The sequence below is a fragment of the Bubalus kerabau genome, chromosome 1 (assembly GCF_029407905.1).
Source record: "Bubalus kerabau isolate K-KA32 ecotype Philippines breed swamp buffalo chromosome 1, PCC_UOA_SB_1v2, whole genome shotgun sequence".
NCBI lineage: Eukaryota > Metazoa > Chordata > Mammalia > Artiodactyla > Bovidae > Bubalus > Bubalus kerabau.
Window position 1 is genome coordinate 97988343 of NC_073624.1, and position 19752 is coordinate 98008094.

Sequence of the window (19752 nt, forward strand, 5' to 3'; positions counted from 1 at the left end):
GTGGTTAAGATGCTGTGCTCCCAATGCAGAGGGTCCAGGTTTGAACCCTGGTTGGGGAATTAAGATCTCACATGCTGTGTGGCCAAGCAAACAAAAAACTCAGACCATCCAGTTCCAGAATCTGTGCTCATTGTGAATTATTACTAAAGAATCTGTTGGCTCTCTGATGTATTGTATTAGTAGCTTTCAGTTTTTAAAAAAGAAAAAAGATGGTTAATTATTGTTAGCCATCAGTATCCCTGGAATCTTTTGGATTTTCAGCCTTGAAACATGTTGAAGAGCTTTTAGAGATCATAGTGAGGTTCGTGATCAGAACTGATTTCCAGACTTTAAAGGAAATCGATCAAATCTTTATAGTGTGTTGTACTTTCAGGGGATGAACTTCTACCTGTAGTGGGTGCAGAGTCATAGCAGAATGGATCTTATTCTCTCACTTGCAGTGTTGTTTGTGCCGAAAGGAAGTCCACTGGGCTGTTATTTTTGCAGTTCATCAAGAAGTTTGCTTTAAGGTGTATGTTTCCCCAACCTGCATCAGTGTGTATGTGGTTGTTGTTCTTCAGTCGCTAACTCATGTCCTACTCTTTGTGACCCCATGGACTGCAGCATGCCAGGTTTCCCTGTCCTTCACCATCTCCCAGACTTTGCTCAAACTAATGTCCATTGAGTTGGTGATGCTATCTAACCATGTCGTCCTCTGCTGTCCTCTTCTCCTTTTGCCTTCAATCTTTCCCAACATGAGGGTCTTTTCCAATAAGTCGGCTCTTCACATCAGGTGGCCAAAGTATTGGAACTTCAGCTTTAACATCAGTCTTTCCAATGAGTATTCAGAGTTGATTTCCTTTAGGATTGACTGTTTTGATTTCCTTGCAGTCCAAGGGACTCTCAAGAGTCTTCTCCAGCACCACAATTTGAAAACATCAATTCTTCAGCACTCAGCCTTCTTTATGGTCCAACTCTCATGTCCATACGTGACTATTGGAAAAGCCATAGCTTTGACTAGATGAACGTTTGTCGACAAAGTGATGTCTCTGCTTTTGAATATGCTGTCTAGGTTTGTCATAGCTTTCCTTCCAAGGAGCAAGTGTCTTTTAATTTCATAGCTACAGTCACCATCCGCAATGCTTTTGGAGCCCAAGAAAATAAAATCTGTCTCTGTTTCCACTTCTGAATGTTGAGTGTGTACGCCTATGTTTAAATGCATGTAGACATTCTCTGCTTAAAAATGTGAAAATCTCAATGCATTCCTAGATTCTCATTTTATGTATCTTGTACTCAGTGATTTTAAACTCTTTCAACTGGTAATCCAGTCTGAAACTAACAGCTACGAGTCACTATAAGCTAGGCTGTATAACCCTCAATTCAAATTCATAGTTTTTCTCCTTTACATTTTTCTCCTTCACTTTACCATAATAATCATGAGAGCTGTCACTCACTGGATGTTGACAATGTGTTAATCTTCATATTAAGCACTTTACCTGTATTCTCATTTAATCCTCACAGTAACCCTTTGAGACAGATCTTGTTAGTCTCATTTTCCAGATACATAAGCAGAGGCGTAGAGAGATGGTTAGTGGTTCAAAGTCACATAGATCCAAGTGGGGACCTGAATCCATGTTTGTCTGCCTCCCAGGTCAGTTGATTTCCATTGTGGAAGCACTGAGGCAGACACTGATGAAGGCAGGAAGATGTTCTGAGTACTGTGTGCTTGTGTGAGGCTGTGTTTATATGTAGCTTAATTTTAAAAGATAAACAATAGTAAGTATAGCTTCCTATGGTAAGGTGAGGTCAAAGACATTAGAATTTGTATCCTAGCTCTGTTTAAAGTTGTTAAACCAATCACAATTTCTCTGAGCCAGTTTCCCCATCTGTAAAATAAGCATAATAATACTTGTTTAACCACCATTATAAGGTTTTTGTTATAAGAAGTGAGATCACAGATATGAAAGTGCTGAGGAAGTCGTTTACAAGCGTAAGGAATCGCTAGCCAGTTTCTCATCCCATTCACCTCACATGAACCCTTAAAACTTATTTCATATGATTCAGATTAGATCTTGCTGTGGATTTGGTTTAACTGCTTCCTTAAAAATGTAGGATGTAGCCTGGTTTTTCACTTCATTCGTTCAGCGTTTCTGGGTCTCGATCATATCCCAAGTCTTGGCATTGTTGCTGAAGGCATAAATTCACTCACACTGGACCACAGATCATTCTAGACATTTTCTGGTTAGGATTGTTGTCCATAATCCAGTCTAACCCAACTACATGTTACCTGACCTCATGCAACGTGAATAGGGTCAGACTCTGTCCATGGCAGGCAGACTGCTCTACATGAAGAGATCTCGGGTCAGAGAGGGCATCTGGCATGAGTTGCGAGTTTGCATCTTGTCCTGTGAGGTGGTGAGGGATGGAGGTGGGCTCAGATGAAGCCCAGGGGAAGAATTTCCCCATATACCGAGCACAGTATGTAGCCCTCGTGGACTTGTACCACAGTCTGCCTAGACCCAGGAGGCCCCTAGCAAGTGTGTTTCAACGGGAACTGCCTGTGTGGCTTTTTAAATCCCCCCAGATGAAAAGAGCCACATTTCCCCCGGAGCTCACCAAACAACAGTAATTAATAATAGACTCGGGTCCATTTTGAATACATTTTAATTGTGTGTTCAACAGTATTTCATACTTGCACTCTGTTTTTTTGTTTAGTGTTCAAACTGAACATGCACACAGTTCTATAGCAGCTGGAGTGGAGACAAAGGTTGCTCAGTTCAATAAGTATTTACTAAGCTTTCCCCAGGTAGGCATTGTGAAAGATCACGACACGGTCAGCTCCAGCCGTAATCATCAAAACAACTAAACCTCTAGCTCTATTTATTTATTTAATTGGAGTATAATTGCCTTGCAGTGTGGTGTTCGTTTCTGCTGTACACCAAAGTCAGTCAGCCCTGCGTATACGTTTATCCCCTCCCTCTTGAACCCCCATCCCACCCCTCCGGGTCATCACAGAGCACCGAGCTCCCTGTGACCTCTAGCTCTTTTTGATGCCAGCCCTCCTCTTCGGGTGCTTTTGGTCCAAGCGCTGACAGTGCAGTGCAAGAGGCTCTGAGACCATTCATCTGATTTCCCAGGGAGCGTAGGCAGATGAGAAATCCGCGGCCTGGAAAGGTATAAAGTGCAGTTTGTGTGTTCATTTGGGAAAGTATTAAAACCAGTTCTGTGCTTTCTGATAGCATACATGTGCCACTTTCCCAACTCACCCTCTACCACCCCCTGCATATGCACACATAACCACACATCCATTTCAGAAGGCTCACCAGTAAGATATGGAATTTGGGGCAGTGAGGGGGGATGGGTTTTACTGGGGGGAAAAGGAAGAATGAGTTTCTGTTTCCAAAGACTGGGATCAGAACTGTTTCTAAAACATCATTTAACTGAATCAGTGCAGCGAGGTTAATTTGTAGGTGAGTTACGGCATAATAGACTTCCCTGGTGGCTCAGATGGTAAAGCATCTGCCTACAATGTGGGAGACCTGGGTTCGATCCCTGGGTCAGGAAGATCCCCTGGAGAAGGAAATGGCAATCCACTCCAGTACTCTTGCTTGGAAAATCCCATGGACGGAGGAGCGTGGTAGGCTACGGTCCATGGGGTCGCAAAGAGTCGGACACGACTGAGCAACTTCACTTTCACTACAGCTTAACGGAAACAACAGCTTCATCACACTTGAGTTGCACATTTCAAAGCAGTAAAGTGGTAGCGACTCCAGCGCCAGCCCCCGAGCTTCCCCCCCTGGCAGCTGTCCCTGTGTGGGTGGACTTGGCCTTGAGGGTCTCAGGTCACCCCGTGTCCCTGTGTTTGTGTCTCGCTGTTAACGGGCACATGGGGACCTCGGCAGAACATCCCAGACTCATGCCAGTGACTGTCTAACCCTCAGTTCATTAGGAAAGTCAAGGTACTTCAGAATTAATGCATAGATTGCTTACACTTTTCATTTAAACTGGGCTTGAAGCTTTCAGTGTTTCCAGCTGTACATGCTTCAGAGGGGCAGGTCTTTAGAAATCAAAAGGGTGTCCTGAAGGAGGGCTCAGTAATTCTGATTGGCCAACAGGCCAGGCCAGATGTCAGTGAGGATTCAGGCCACCTGAGAGAAAGAAACCACAGAGAGGGTTGCTTTGATGGCAGGGCAGCTGGGAACCTTGCCTGCCTGGCAGCATTCCTTCAGCAAGACAGATGTTCCCAGGGCCCAGTCTCTGTGTATGTCTGCTCCTGGGGAAAATAACTCTCATTCCTGTTCGTGCAGGTCCACCCTCCCTGATTACATTCAGTTCTCTGAGCGATTTGTCAAGAATTTTTGAGTGGCTGTGGAATACTCAGCTCCTGGTCTAATAAGAGAGGAGGGGGCTGCTGATGGCTCAGTCTCCAGACCCCTTCCCTGGGACAAGCATCCCCATCTTCTCCAGGCCAGTGGTTCTATAGGAAGCAGGAGGGAAGTGTTCCAGATATGCCAGGGCAATGCATGTGTAATTGATGCATGTAGTTGTTAGAAAATGTAAAGGATGTTGATCTCTTTCCGATCCTGTAATCTCCCCAGAAACAACTATTATTAAGTTTATCTACTTCTACAAAGATACTCTATTCATAAATACATATACATATTGTACATATTATACCTACATGTACATACACACATAATATGCATACATGTATTTATTTATCCTTTTTATTTATATAAATGGGGGCATACTCTGGAATAATAGGTATTTCATATCTTACTTTTTACACTTACCTTGAGAATTGTTCCAGGATAGCACATGAAGAGCTGCCATATTTTTTCTTTTTTAAAAAATTTTTATTGAAGTAAAGTTGATTTACAATGTTGTATTAGTTTCAGGTATACAGCAAAGTGAATCAGTTGTACATATGCATATATCCACTTATGTTTGTACTTTTCCCATGTAGGCTATCACCGAGTATCAGGTAGAGTTCCCTGTGCTATATAGTAGGTCCTTATTAGTTACCTATTTTATATATAGCAGTGTGTATATGTCAGTCCCAGTCTCCCAATTTTTGGGCTTCCCAGGTGGCTCTGTGATAAAGACTCCCCCTGCCAGTGCTGGAGCTGCGGCAGACTCAGGTTCAATCCGTGGGTTGGGGAGAAGGCCATGGCACCCCACTCTAGTACTCTTGCCTGGAAAATCCCATGGACGGAGGAGCCTGGTGGGCTGCAGTCCATGGGGTTGCTAGGAGTCAGACACGACTGAGCGACTTCACTTTCACTTTTCACTTTCATGCATTGGAGAAGGAAATGGCAACCCACTCCAGTGTTCTTGCCTGGAGAATCCCAGGGACGGGGGAGCCTGGTGGGCTGCCGTCTATGGAGTCGCACAGAGTCGGACACGACTGAAGCGACTTAGCAGCAACAGCCAATGCTGGAACTGCAGCAGACTCAGGTTCAATCCCTGGGTCAGGGAGATTGCCTGGAAGAGGCAATGGCAACCCACTCCAGTATTCTTGTCTGGAAAATCCCATGGACAGAGGAGCCTGGTGGGCTACAAAGAGTCAGACATGACTGAGCAGACGTCTCAGCACGCACATGTACAGTCTCCCAATTTATCCCTCCCCACAGCTTATGGTTACCACCTGGTAACCATAAATTTGTTTTCTACATCTGTGTGTATTCTTTTTAATAGCTGTGGAATGTTTGTTCCATATTTCAAATGGACCATCTAAACCATTTACTTCAGCCTTGTATTGTTGCACAGTTTGGCTGTATAAGCTTTTGTCATCCCAATAATACTTAGTTGAATGTATGTGAATACTTATGGGTACATGTGCTGATTTATATATAGAATCAGTTGGTAGAAGTAGAATAACTAGGCCCAATGGTATGTTTTGTTCTATTTATTGGCCATCTATATTTTTCATTTTTTTTTTGGTCTCAGGTGTATAACAGAATGATCTGATGTTTGTATATATTGCAAAAATGATCACCAGAGTAAGTCTAGTTAATATCTGTCATCATACATAGTTATAGAATTTTTTTTCTTGTAATGAAAAGTTTTTAAGATTTACTCCTTTAGCAACTTTCAGATATACAAATACAGTATTGTAGTTTAATGCTATGATTAATAATAGCTTAATTAATTCAGTATTGTTAATTATAATTTAATATATAATGCTGTATATTATATCCCATGACTTATTTATTTTATAGGGTATATCCTTTTTGATATTAATAGAAATTACCAAATTGCCTTTCTAAACAGGATTTATTCATTTACACCTTCCCAGACATGCATAAGAATGCATAATCTGACTGTCTCTCCCCAACGCCCACCCCTACCTAGGCCATATCAGTCTGTCTGTTGTAGGGGAGAAAGTTTTGGGCTGGATATAAGCCTGAGTATTTTTAAAGCACCTCATGAGTGTTAGCAGTCTTTTAGTTGGTTTCAGGTCATGGAAAATCTATCTCAAACCAAAAAAAAAAAAATTTTAAGTGAAGAAATATATTGGTACATGTAACAGAAGTCCAGAGTGAATGTGTGGTTCAGGCATAACTACAGCCAAGAAGGGCTGCCGTGCTGTTGCATCACTCCCGGGGGCGCATTCAGGTTTTATCAGAAAACAGTGTGCTGTGCCCCTGGAATTAGTGGCCCTGTGCTTGGGGGCACAATTGAAGTCCTGGGGACTTGGTCTTTCTCCACTTCTTAGCCCTGTTTTCCTGGGGTTTGCTTTGTTGCCCGGCAGGCCTTCTCTTAAGAGGTCACCCTAGGGGTGGCCCTAGGTTTCTATTTTATCAGTTTTATAACCTCAGAACCAAGAGCTTCTCCTCCTCTATAGATGTGGCAAAAGACTCACAAATGAGCCTCCTTGACCTGACTTGGGTCAGGTGCTCATCCTTAACAACTCATCACTTTGGGAATATCTTTTGATGTGTTTGCCCATCACTCATTCTCTATCTTATAATAGCACTTTGATTGATTTTTTCTTCCTTGGCAGTCAGTCCACATGGCCTGACTCCCTACCTTCCTGCAGGGGTGAGCATGGTACCCAGGCATCCATCTTACCAATGGCCAAAGCAATTCTGATCCTTAGATACCACCGCTAATATATCTGCATGCTAGATGAAGGATTCTTAAACTTGAGAGAGTTATAGCTGAAGGAGAAAGGATATAAATTTTGTGCATCCAGAATACCTGGCGATCTTGTAACAAAGCAGATTTTGGCTCACTAGTTCTAGGATGGGGCCCAAGATTCTGCATTTCTAACAGGCTTTAGAATGATGCTGATGGTACTGGTCCAAGGGCCATGCCTTGGAACAAGGGGATATACCATGGATCCAATGAGTCTTCGAGTTCCTTTAGTCCAGTACTTTTGAGATTTCATAGCATATCCAGGTTATTAAATAAACAAAATCTCCACATGCAGTCAATTTCAATGTGTCTTCATTTCACAGAGCAAAGAGAAATTACTTTCATAATCACACTTATCAGAAAACATTATTAAAACGTTCATTCATTTGAGACATAAAATTCTATTGCCGGCCATGGTGGGGAGGGGAGAGGAAGCCTTTGGTGGACTGCTTCTGAAGAATTGCACTTTTGTCCAATGTTGGCAGGAAAGTACCTTTTCCCTCTGCAGACTATGAGCTCTCTGTTGTCTTAGTTAAGAAAAACAATAAACTGTTGTTTCCACAATCAAACCAGTGATTTATTAGTGCTTTGCCTGAGGAACCAATTTGCTCTTGGTAGACACTACTGCTGCTGCTGCTGCTAAGTCGCTTCAGTCTTGTCCGACTCTGTGTGACCCCATAGACGGCAGCCCACCAGGCTCCCCGTCCCTGGGATTCTCCAGGCAAGAACACTGGAGTGGGTTGCCATTTCCTTCTCCAATGCATGAAAGTGAAAAGTCAAAGTGAAGTTGCTTAGTCATGTCCAACTCCTAGCGACCCCATGGACTGCAGCCCACCAGGCTCCTCTGTCCATGGGATTTTCCAAGCAAGAGTACTGGAGTGGGGTGCCATTGCCTTCTCCATTGGTAGACACTAAGTTTTACATATCCGGTTATCCCATCCTGGCTGGGTGGTCTGTTAGCAAATGCACAGACAATATATTGGTTTCTTGGAAATAACAAAGTCACTTTCTCTCATGACCAAGTGCTCCTAGATTTTCTTTTCTCATCATCTCTCAGAGCCAATATCTCAGTGCAGGATTAACTTGAAAAGCATTAAAGATTTTCTTTGCTCTCCCTAATTCAGATCAGGATTGAATGGACCTTTCCCTTCCCCCATACCACTTATTGAATCAGAAAAATGAGTTCTTTTGCAAAGCAATTTCATGCCTTGTTATCCCCCACATGTCTCTCAAATACAAAGTTAGATGGCATTGCCAGAAAATCTCCATTCTAGAGATTGAAAAGGGAATTTTTTAAAAGGGGCTCAGCAAACCTGTAACACTGCCCATTTGGTTTTCTCCTGCCTTGTGTAGCATCATGATAGTATTTGCTTTCAAACCATGCCTCCTTCAAGGAAAATTGTGGCCTCAAACATTTGCATCATTATGTAAATAGAGGTTAATGAATCGACTGTACAGAATGTACTGTGACTGATAATTTGGCTTTTTTATGAGAAAATAAAAAGCAGCTGAATTTTTTTTTTTTTTTTTTGGTGCATCCTCATACTCTTCTGTTTTACAGATATGGCTTTTACAAGAAGGTTAGTCTAGAGAATTCTGCAGAATTCTCATCTTGCCCTTCATTTTCTTATTGCCAAACTGTTAAGTAAAGCAAGTCCCATCTGTAAGCTTGGAAAACAACTCTAAGATTTAATTATTAAAAGGTAACATTTTCTCTGTAAATGCTGTGGGTGCGTGCTAAAGCATTTGAATCATGTCCAGCTCTTTGTGACCTTGTGGACTGTAGCCCTCCAGGCTCCTCTGTCTGTGGGATTCTCCAGGCAATACTGGAGGGGGTTGCCATGTCCTCTTCCAGGGGATCTTCCTGACCCAGGAGTTGAACCTGTGTCTCTTATGTCTCCTGCATTGGCAGTTGGGTTCTTTTCCACTAGCGCCACCTGGGAAGCCCTCTGTAAATACTGCTGCTGCTGCTGCTGCTAAGTCGCTTCAGTCGTTTCTGACTCTGTGCAACCCTATAGACGGCAGCCCACCAGGCTCCCCGTCCCTGGGATTCTCCAGGCAAGAACACTGGAGTGGGTTGCCATTTCCTTCTCCAATGCATGAAAGTGAAAAGTGAAAGTGAAGTCACTCAGTTGTGTCCGACTGTTAGCGACCCCATGGACTGCAGCCTACCAGGCTCCTCCGTCCATGGGATTTTCCAGGCAAGAGTACTGGAGTGGGGTGCCATTGCCTTCTCCCTGTAAATACTGATCCTCTATAAATATTGTGTTGTGTACATTTGCTTTTTGAGATTAGTATAATCTACCCACTGAGTTGGAATTAACTTAAAATGCTCAGGAAATGGGATGTTGAATCCCTCCCTTGGTTCTCTGTACCTACTATTGACTCACTAGTGACCGAACTGTACTTAGATGATACCCAAACTGGCAAGTCATGAATCAACAAATTGTACTTTGAAGGTGGCATAGAAGGGAGAGGATCATTTATTGCAGTAGTCTTCTTCATCCATGAGCAGTATGAATAGTTGGAGACACAAGCTGGAGTTTGGTCAACTGGCCAAATGACATGTTTCTTAACAACTCCTTATTGAATACTTGCTGTGTTCCAAGGCATGAGGGTAGGTTCTGGGACTATAGTGATAAATCCAATATATGGAGCCCTGACCTCATGGAGATAACTTAAATGAGCTGTTTGACTTCTTCGGGCCTTACTTGAAAAACAAGGTTAATTCTTAACCTCATAGGATTCCTATGCTAACACATTTGAAAATGAAAGTCACTCAGTCCTGTCTGACTCTTTGTGATCCCATGGACTGTCCATGGGATTCTCCAGGCCAGAATACTGGAGTGGGTAGCCTTTCCCTTCTCCAAGAGATCTCCGCAGCCCAGGGATCAAACCCAGGTCCCCCACATTGCAGGCGGGTTCTTTACCAGCTGAGCCACAAGGGAATCTCAAGAACACTGGAGTGGGTAGCCTATCCCTTCTCCAGGGGATCTTCCCGATCCAGTAAAAGAACCGGGGTCTCCTGCATTGCAGGCAGATTCTTAACTGAGCTATCAGGGAAGCTGACACATTTAGAAAAGTATAAACTATTGAACAGTTGTAGAGTTCTTTAGGTCAACATGTTTACACAGCCTCAGCAGTGCCCTTATCCTTGAACTTTTCTAGGTTGGCTGCTTTGCTTATTATTTACTTTCATCAAGTTATCCTCAAATGACCTTCCCTTTGCCCATTGTCTTTCTGCAACAGTTGCATCTTCCTCTCCAAAGATGATCCCATTTTCCTGATTCTTGATCAGTGCCCACTTCTTATCTGCTTCAATAAAAAAAATAAATAAATAAAAAAAATAAACCTCTTCAAAAGGAGGGGGCTTCTAACTCAGAAATTTCATAGGCATTTGATGGGAACCCAGGAAGAAGAAAATAATTATTCATAAAAGATGGAGAAAAAAGTAATTTTCTGTATTTTATACACAATAAAACCAGATACTTAAAATAACACCCCAGAATACAGTTATCATGAGACATGTCTCTCATTTCCTAGAGTTAGAAATAGAGAACAGTGTTAGAGAGCTGGGCGAGTGGCCAGCCTTGTCGTTTGTGGATAGGAATGATGGGGGTCATGGTCTGAGCCAGGGAGAAGGCTGGGAGGGGCTTTCTCTGGAATATGCTGGAGCAGCTGTGACTTGGAAGCATGCAGGGAATGCTTCTAAGGATGCCTTTGCTGTACAAGTAGGAGGGGGATCTCAATGCTTGCATTGAAAGATCCCTGGCCTGTCACAAACTCTCCCAGGGTACAGATTTTTGACTCACTGCACTAATTTTATGTACCATCTGTTCATTGAGGGATCTGCCCCCAAATCCTAACATCCATTATAGTGTGTGTTTCTCTTGTCTTTTTCTGCTCTGTGTCCCTGTCTCCGCATCTCTGCCTCACTTCCCACCCAACTCTTTCACCCCACACGTATGAGTTCATCACTAAGAATGGGAAAGCACAGCAAACCTTGAATCTGGGCTCCTAAAGAAATATTTCTGAGGGTCTTTTTTACACTTTGCAAATTGCACAGTTAGCAAGTCTTCTTAGGGATGAAGGGATTCTTCTTTTCTCCACCCCCTGACAAAAATGAGGCTGTTTGGTGGGTAGTTAGCATCATGGCATAGCGCAGCGTTGGCAGATGGTTTCTGAAAAGGGCCATAGAATAAATATTTAAAATTTTGGGGGTCATATGGTCTCTGTCACAACTGTTCAGCTCAGCTGAGGTATCATAAAAGTGGCTACAGGCAAATATATAAACAAGTGAGCATTGCTATATTCTAGTAAGCTTGATTTATGGACACTGAAATTTGAATTTCATGTAAGTTTTACATGTTAGGAAATATTCTTCTTTTGACTTTTATTTTTTTAACGTTTTATTTTATATTGGAGTATAGCCAATTAACAATGTTGTGATACCTTCAGGTGGACAGCAAAGGGAGTCAGCCAAACATATACATGTATCCATTCTCCCCCAAACTTTCCTCCCCTCCAGGCTGACACATAACATTGAGCAGTTCCCTGTGCTATACAGTAGGTCCTTGTCGGTTATCCATTTTAAATATAGCAGTGTGTACATGCCCATCTCAAACTCCCTAACTATCCCTTCCCCCCAATATTTTTATTTTTTTTAACCATTTGGAATATAAAAGCCATACTTAGCTTGTAGGATTTATTAAAAAAACCAATACAATATTGTAAAGTAATTAGCCTCCAATTAAAATAAATAAATTTAAATTAAAAAAAAAAAAAAAAAACAGAGAGTAGAATCTGGCCTATGTTACCATCATCATTTACCAACCCTTAGTATTGTGGAAGAAACACAGAACTAGTGGGGAGAAGTACTATGTTCCAATTTCAGTTTTACTTTCTAACGTTGACATAGTTATTTGACTTCTAACCTGTTTCCTCATTTGCAAAATAAGTGTGGAAAGCAGGAGTGGGGGAAGAGTAACTCTAGAGAGACCTGGTGAGTGCTGTCTGCCCGGTGGTCAAGGTTCCTGGCACTACACGTAAGTCACGTTGACAGCACGTATCCTTGCTGTGGGATGAAAACGGCACTTCACCTCTGTGGTCACCCTCTAAGAAACTCATCACCCCAGTCAAACATGAGAAAAACGCCAGACAAACCTAAACGGAGGGACATTCTACCAAATACCTGACCAGTATTCCTCAAAGCCGTCCAGGTGTTCAAATCAAGCCTGAGCAACTCTCACAAACCACAGGAGACTAAGGAGATGAGATGGCTAGGAGTACTATATACTGGGAATGGGATCCTGACACAGAGAAAGGACACGGGGAAAATTAGTGATGTCTGAATAAATGTGGAGTTTCCTATGTGACAGGTGCCCCGTGGTACCATGAAGTGCAAACATTGCGGGTATCTAGGTCAGGAGAATATGGGAGCGCTGTTATCTTTACAGCTTTGCTGTAAATCTAAAACTATTCTAAAATAAATGGTTCATTTATATTTTTAAAAAAACTAAGCAAGAACAGTCCCCAGGATATGACAATTGATTGGATTTGGAGGGTAAAGGAGGAAGAGAAGTAAAGATTATGTCATAGTGTTCAACCTGAGTACCTGGGAAGGAAGCCCTGCCATTGGACAGAAATAGTGAATATAAGAGGCAGGTTAGGCTTGGAAAATTAAAAAGACGCTTGCTCCTTGGAAGAAAAGTTATGACCAACCTAGACAACATATTAAAAAGCAGAGACATTACTTTGCCAACAAAGGTCTGTTTAAGTCAAAGCTATGGTTTTTCCAGTAGTCATGTATGGATGTGAAAGTTGGACTATAAAGAAAGTGGAGTGCTGAAGAATTGATGCTTTTGAACTGTGGTGTTGGAGAAGACTCTTGAGAGTCCTTGGACAGCAAGGAGATCAAACCAGTCCATCCTAAAGGAAATCAGTCCTGAATATTCATTGGAAGAACTGATGCTGAAGGTGAAGCTCCAATCCTTTGGCCACCTGATGTGAAGAGCTGACTCACTGGAAAAGACCCTGATGCTGGGAAAGATTGAAGGTGGAGGAGAAGGGGATTACAGGGGAGATGGTTGGATGGCATGACCAACTCAATGGACATGAGTTTGAGTAAACTCCGGGAGTTGGTGATAACAGAGAGACTGGGTGTGCTGCAGTCCAGGGGGTTGCAAAGAGTCAGACACGACTGAGAGACTGAACTGACTGACTGACTGAGGCTTGGAATGGGAAATAACGAACTTGGAGTACCAGGTTGCATTCATAAATACAAGATACTGTTTAATACTTAAACTGATAAAATACTCGGAGAGAGGGCTTTTGGATTTCAGATGTTTTAAGTTATCTCCAGCCAGTATTTGACAGTGAGGTCCTAACCTAAGAAAGATTAACTCAATTAAATAATAAAATAGTTATTGGACTTTGTATAAATGCCTGGATTCCTGCTTGTAGGTGTATCTATCTTTTGTGGGTGTGTGTTTCCTGTTGTCGTTAACGCATTGCTTGGAACTTGGAGTAGTTCTGAACATCTCTTTATTTGCAAAAGAATGAAAGTTATGTTGCCGAGTGGAACATAATCTAAATGACTCAGCAGCCAGAACCAGCCCTTTTTCTTTAGTAAGAGGTACTAATTGTGTTGACCCACAAATGGAGAGCGTGTTTTGTTTACTTCAGACAAGAAGTAAGAGGTTTGTTTGAGTCATTCCTTTTTTTTTGGTCACTCTATGTATATTTTACAGCCAGAATTGCTTCAATAGTGCATTCAGTCCTCTGGAGGCCTGTGATGTCTGCTCTGCATTAAAAATGTATGTGGTAAAACCCACACCTGCATGCATCCTGATCAGACAGTTCACAACAACAGAAATTCAGATGATAATAAATGTATGAAAAACACTTCACAAAGAATCAAAGCTATGTTATTATACAAATGCCACTGAGATAGTAAGGACAGTAAAGAAATGGACAATCCAGGGCTGGCCCAGCTGCAGGGAAGAGCTCTCTGTTGGAATGTAAATTGATAGGATTTGGGCGAGGAGGGTTGGAAATCTATATTCCAAGCTTTAAAATGTGTATGTTCTTTGTCATAGTAATTTCACTCGTAGGAGACTATCCTAAGGAAATAAAGGGACAGGCATGTAAAGCTTTGATATAAAGAATGGTTGTGTTGTTGTTTAGTCTCTGACTCTTTTGTGACCCCATGGACTGCAGCCCACCAGGCTCCTCTGTCCATGGGATTTTCCAGGCAAGAATACTGGAGTGGGAGTTGCCATTGCCTTCTCCAGTTCATCTTCCCAACCCAGGGCTTGAAGCCTGTGTTGGCCGGCGAATTCTTTACCACTGAGCTACCGGGGAAGCCCTAATGATTCTATTAGCATTGTTTAAAATAGCGAAATGTTGCACGTAGTATCCAACAATAGGCCATTAGTTAACTTCGGCATTGTGATGCAGCTAAAGTAGAAATACTTGCATTATTGTCTTGAAAAAACATATTTCAAAAAGAATTCATAGCCCAGTTTATATAAAAGTGTATGTGTGCAAGTGCATTTCTAGAAAAACATATGCTAAATTTTTAAAATATTGATGAAAATAAAAATGTTTTAAAATCTAAACCAAAATCTAGACTTTCAATATTACATTTGAGTGGTATCCTTGTCTCATAAATTACTATTACTAGTAGAGCCTAAAACATGTTCCTGTCACCACATATACTTCCTTTTCCAAAGTAATCTTGACTCTCTTAAAAGTTATAGCTCATCCTAAATTATTGAGTAAAGATTTTTATTCACAGTGTGAAGATTCTAGTGCTGTCTTAACCAATTTGTTTTACAGTAGTTTAAGATACCCCAGGGAATTCCCTGGTGTAAGATTCCACTCTTTCACTGCTAAGAGCTGGGGTTCAATCCCTGGTCAGGGAACTAACATCCCATAAGCTGTGTGGTGCAGCCAAAAAAAAAAAATGCCAAACAGAACTTTTTAAAATGCACTGTAAATAAGGATATAGGGTGGAAAAAATATTTTAAGGAGAATTTTGTTCTTCAACTTGATTTCATTAATTTATGTCATGTCTCCTTCCAGCTGTATTTAAAATACCTAGATTTCTTTGTAGAATGTGTGCTGAGCTTAAAAATGTGTTTATACACATGAACAAACCAGCTGTATCGTTGTACTACCTCCAAGGTAATGATGATTTATAGGTAACAGAATGTATATATCCAGAAACACTTACAATCTCTGAACTAGAGGCCTTATCTTTAACAAGTGAATGAAATGATTCAAAGGCATCTTCCTAGTCAATAGAAAACTATGTGGTCATGTTGTTCAGATCAGGGCGTAGAGCTTGAGAAAAAGAGCTGACTATAACTAGCAGAATTCTCAAGTAAATAAAGCTTCATGTAATCACACACAGCCCGATAGAAAGGGGAAAAGAGTAAAGGGGTGGGGAGAGAGGAAGGGTTTATAGGTCGCCTGCTCTTTGCCCAGCACTGAGCTTAAGTGCTTACTGTTAACTGCCTCATTTAGTAGGCTGCAGGCATGGATATAATGTTTAGGTGGTAGTTTGATCTGAATATTTCCAAGTAAGTCAGTCCTCTTCCTGATGTGGCTCGCACCAGCTGCATCCTGGGGGCAGCCATTCTGTAGATCTGTCAGTTACGCGATTAGTTGTCAGATCCCAGACTTTCCCTCCTCCCACCGCATCTCAGTACTCCATCAGCCACTGATTAAACCATGTGCCACAGCCAGGGTGTTGAGGGCTCGGAATTGTTTGAAAAGGTCTACCAGATGCCTCAGATTTCATAGCCAGAGTCATGGGCAATATATTGTCTTCATTTCCCTAACATGTGTCTGTCTCTTTCCAAAAAGGATTTGATCTTCCAATAGGATGATGTGTGTCACAAGACATTTCACAAGAGGGAGAGCCTTAGGATCTCCACACAGAAGGGCAACTTGTGAAAAAGCAAGCAAGACAGTGAGAAAAGAGAGAACGTGACCGCCCCCCCCCCCGCCCCCCACCGTGTGGACAGAGGGAAAGGCAGTGGGGGGGAAAGCCTGAGGACAGTTCATGCGAGTGGAGCTCCTGAAATGGCTTTAGTGATGAAAATAGGTGGTGTATGTGAAGGGCCAGCCCTTGGCTGATTGTCTCAAGAAGCCTTCTTGTGTTCAGAATTCAAGACAAGTTTCCTTAAAAAACTTTGCATGTGTCAGTTGCTCAGTCATGTCTGACTCTTTGTGAACCCATGGACAGAGGAGCCTGGAGGCCTGAACCCATGGACTACAGCCTGCCAGGCTCCTCTGTCCATGGAATTCTCTAGGCAAGAATACTGCAGTGGGTAGCCATTCCCTTCTCCAAGGAACTTCCTGACTCAGGGATTGAACCCTGGTCTCTCACATTGCAGGCAGATTTACCTTCTGAGCCATGAGGAAAGCCCTACAGAACCTTGTGCCTGGTCAATTCCATACCTGTTACTGGCATGCTTGGCTACACCCTAAATGTCAGCCTCTCTTGTTGTTCAGCCCTCATTGATTTTCCCATTCCCTTACCACTGTTCCTGAACCTCCCACAAAGTCCCAGACAGGGACCCTGGGCTAAGTCTGACCCTCTGCACACTCCATCTTTATTCCCACATAGCAACCACTGGCAAGAGCCAAGAGTCTCCCTGAGAGGGGAGATATGCTCTCCTGTTTGCCAAAGCCCCTACCACTGTCTGTTGCTCCCCAGGCCTGATGAATGTGTCAGATGAATGTGTTCAGTTTGTGCAAATTCATAGAAATTTTAATTTTGTATATTATTTGCATATGTTATATTTAAGTTTTTTTAAGTTTTTTAAAAAATTAAAAAGCAGAATCTTGGTTTCCCCCTGCAAACCTGATGCAATAGACATTATTTTCCCCCATTTTGTAGCTGATGTGGAAGAATCAAGCAAATTGTTCATTATTGTATAGCTGCTATATGGGCTAGGAATCATACCCAAATGGTCTGTGCTTCTGACTAATGTGATTTATTTCCTCCCAAGAGAGGCATCTGGCACACCTTTTCAAACAATCCGGGACCCTCCACACATTTACAGATTTTCAGAGACACATTTACACTGTTTCTATGATGTGCTATGGTAGATTAAAGGTGCTACGGTAGATAAATTCCTTGAAACTCCTCCTGTTGAGATATGGGATTGAATTCTCCTCCTCTCCTTGAACTTGTGCTGGCTTTAATAATTTCCTTAATTGGTAGAGTGAAGAAGAAATGACACCGTGTGATATACAAGGTGAACTATAAGAAGACTTGCAGCTTCTGCCTTGGCTTCTTTGAATACTGACTCTTAGAAGCCATGCTCTAAGGAAGCCCAAGACACCAAATCAAGAGGCCCCCATGGAAAGGAAATAAGGGTGCTGGTGAGTGAGTGCCAGCTTACCAACCACGCGAGGGAGTCATTGCAGGTGGATCCTCTAGCCTCCATTGAGTGACCCCAGTTGATGCCACGTGGAACACAGAAGAGATGTCCCCACTGAACACTGCCCAAATTGCAGAGTTCATGAGCAGCATAAATGACTATTTCTGTTTTAAACCACTAAATTTTGGCATGGTATGACCGGAGCACCCGCCAACTTGAACCAATATAAACCAGAATCAAATGTAAGGTCAATAAAGTATTGTTTTCTTTTTTAAATTTATTTGTTAATCAGAGGCAAATTTTAATGTTGTGTTGGTTTCTGGTGTACAACAACATGAATGAGTCATAATTATATACACATATCCCCTCCCTCTTGAGTATCACTTTCTTTAGTACTAGTGTTATTACAGGAAGTCCTTTAGAAGAAGAAACTTAACTCTTAATTCAAACCATACCTGAAAATAATCCCAGAAATTATTTTTGCACAGTTAAAATATTTTTCTCCCCCTCTATCCTCACTCAAGCAAATATCAAAGACCACCTACCTTAGCACAGATTTACTGACGAAATTGAAATCTTGTAAATAAAAATACATTTGTTGGTGGAATGTCAAGAAAGTGCCATCAGAAAAATTACAGAAACTAAGTCAATGTAAAATCAGAGTTTATGTGAATCTGTGGATTGCTGGAAATTAGGCACAACTATTACACAGTCTAAAGTAACATTAGATAAAAGGGCAGAAGAATAAAATCTGTTATTTTTGTTCAGGGCTGCTCACTCACCTAAGACATTTGTTTGGCAATTATTTTCCCAACCAGACAGCACAATTACAATGGGTGTGTTCCACCAGACCTGGCCAGCGCAGTTGGGGAATGACTGATGATCAGGGTGTTGTGCTTACTTTAAAGGGAAGTCAGAGGGTTATCACTCCCATTTCTCCTGAACCTTTTCCAATTTGCACTTCCTGTGCTTAGTGTGGAAGATAAGCGAGGAGAGGAAGAAGTGCCCTTGAATGCATGACTGATGATGAAATACCTATTAGAAAGTTGGTGGGTCTAGGAAAACTTAAGATGGCCATGATATATAGTTGAATGAAAAAAAGCAGGCAGACAGAAGGTATTGTATCAAGCAATCTGGTGTGTATATATATATATATATATATATATATATATATATATCAGATATATCATATATATATATATATATATGCTTTAACCTCTGAGCTACCAGGGAAGCCCAATCTGATATATAGATGGATGAATAAAAGATAGTGGGTTAGAAAGAGAGTTGTTTTTAGAAAGGCTGATAGGATCTATTCTGTTAGATGAGGGATACTGCTCAGCTCTACAACTCTGGTGAAAAAGCAGCCACAGACAACACACAAGCAGACGGATGTAGCTGTGTGCCAGTGAAAACTTATGTATGGAAATTGAAACCTGAGTGCATGTAATTTTCATATGCCACTAAATACTCTTCTTCTTTTGACTTTTTTCAACTATTGAAAAAAATGGAAAAACCATTTTTTAGCTCACAGGCTGTGCATAAACAGGTGGCAGGCTGGTTTGACCCTTGGGCCACAGTTTGCAGACCTCCCTGGTCCTTTGGGTGGGGGAGGAGTTGAAGGATGGGGATGGGAGGTGGGGGTAGGTGGGAGAGGAAATGACTTGCTTTTCACTTTCTAAACTTTTGTATCTGGGGAACTTTTAAGACCAAATCTGTATATATGTCTTTTTCCTCTCCCCACTCCAGTACTCTTGCCTGGAAAATCCCATGGACGGAGGAGCCTGGTGGGCTGCAGTCCATGGGGTCGCTAAGAGTCGGACACGACTGAGCGACTTCACTTTCATTTTTCACTTTCATGCATTGGAGAAGGAAATGGCAACCCACTCCAGAGTTCTTGCCTGGAGAATCCCAGGGACGGGGGAGCCTGGTGGGCTGCCGTCTATGGGGTCGCACAGAGTCAGACACGACTGAAGCGACTTAGCAGCAGCAGCAGCAATAAAAAAATTAATGATATGTCCATGGTAGGGTCAAAGGAAAAACAAGTCTGTGCAAGGCCTCTGTTAGGTTTCAGTGGAAAAAGGACAAGCGACAGACCTTGGTGCTCAAGTTCATATCATTGAAAATCTCATTCATTCACATTGATCCATACAGAATTTGGGTTGAAGCTCCCATTTGCTTACTCCAAAAGGAAGATTTATTTATTAACTTTCATTGTAAACAGTTTAAGACAAAT

At 42.0% G+C, this 19752-nt stretch overlaps 1 protein-coding gene and 1 long non-coding RNA gene across 2 annotated transcripts in view; both read left to right on the forward strand.

Moving 5' to 3' along the window:
* LOC129655211 (uncharacterized) overlaps positions 1 to 17792 on the forward strand; it is a 157523-nt gene extending 139731 nt beyond the window's left edge. The window contains exon 6 of the long non-coding RNA XR_008715828.1: positions 17357 to 17792. This is a non-coding gene — a long non-coding RNA (uncharacterized LOC129655211). The remainder of the gene's footprint in view (positions 1 to 17356) is intronic.
* Positions 1 to 19752, forward strand: part of TMCC3 (transmembrane and coiled-coil domain family 3) — a 289285-nt gene that overhangs the window by 140870 nt on the left and 128663 nt on the right. The gene's annotated exons all lie outside the window — the stretch shown is intronic.